The sequence below is a fragment of the Argentina silus genome (genome assembly GCF_951799395.1).
Source record: "Argentina silus genome assembly, chromosome: 1".
Taxonomy (NCBI): Eukaryota; Metazoa; Chordata; class Actinopteri; order Argentiniformes; family Argentinidae; genus Argentina; species Argentina silus.
The window spans coordinates 2,149,037-2,149,637 of NC_139655.1; the positions used below are offsets into that span (position 1 = coordinate 2,149,037).

At 51.1% G+C, this 601-nt stretch overlaps 1 pseudogene across 1 annotated transcript in view; it reads left to right on the forward strand.

Moving 5' to 3' along the window:
• Positions 1-278: 278 nt before the first annotated feature.
• LOC310806975 (activin receptor type-2B-like) overlaps positions 279-601 on the forward strand; it is an 8,107-nt pseudogene continuing 7,784 nt past the window's right edge. Inside the window, exon 1 of the transcript in view lies at positions 279-477. The product of the transcript in view is annotated as an activin receptor type-2B-like (transcript). The remainder of the gene's footprint in view (positions 478-601) is intronic.

Here is a 601-nt window from a genome sequence, read left to right on the forward strand (position 1 = left end):
CTCTCTCTCTCTCTCTCTCCCTCCCTCTCTCTCTGTCTTTCTCTAGCATTGTGACTGCCTATGGCCCCTGGTCCGAGCATTGATTACTTTATCTTATGATGACTGATGGATAGATGATTCACTTACTCAAACAAATGTATTTGTTGGAAGTCGCTTTGGATAAAGGCGTCTGCTAAATGCCATAAATATATATATTTTTTAAATGTATCTCTCTCTTTCTCTCTCTCTCTCCTCCCCTCTCTCTCTCTCTCCTCCCCTCTCTCTGTCAGGACCGAGCCATGGGGAGGTGGACACGCGGGAGTGTTTGTTCTACAACGTCAACTATGAGAGTGAGAAGACCAACCACAGCGGCGTGGAGCGCTGCGAGGGCGAGAAGGACAAGCGGTCCCACTGCTACGCGTCGTGGAGGAACAGCTCCGGCAGCGTGGAGCTGGTGAAGAAAGGCTGCTGGCTGGACGACTTCAACTGCTACGACAGGTCAGAACCAACCGGCCGTTCTTTCAGCTCATCATTGTAGAAAGACGCCATTTCCCTGGTACCTTTTTGAGACTGTCGTAGTAGGAAACATGCACACACGCAGGCAGGCAGGCAGGCAGGCAGG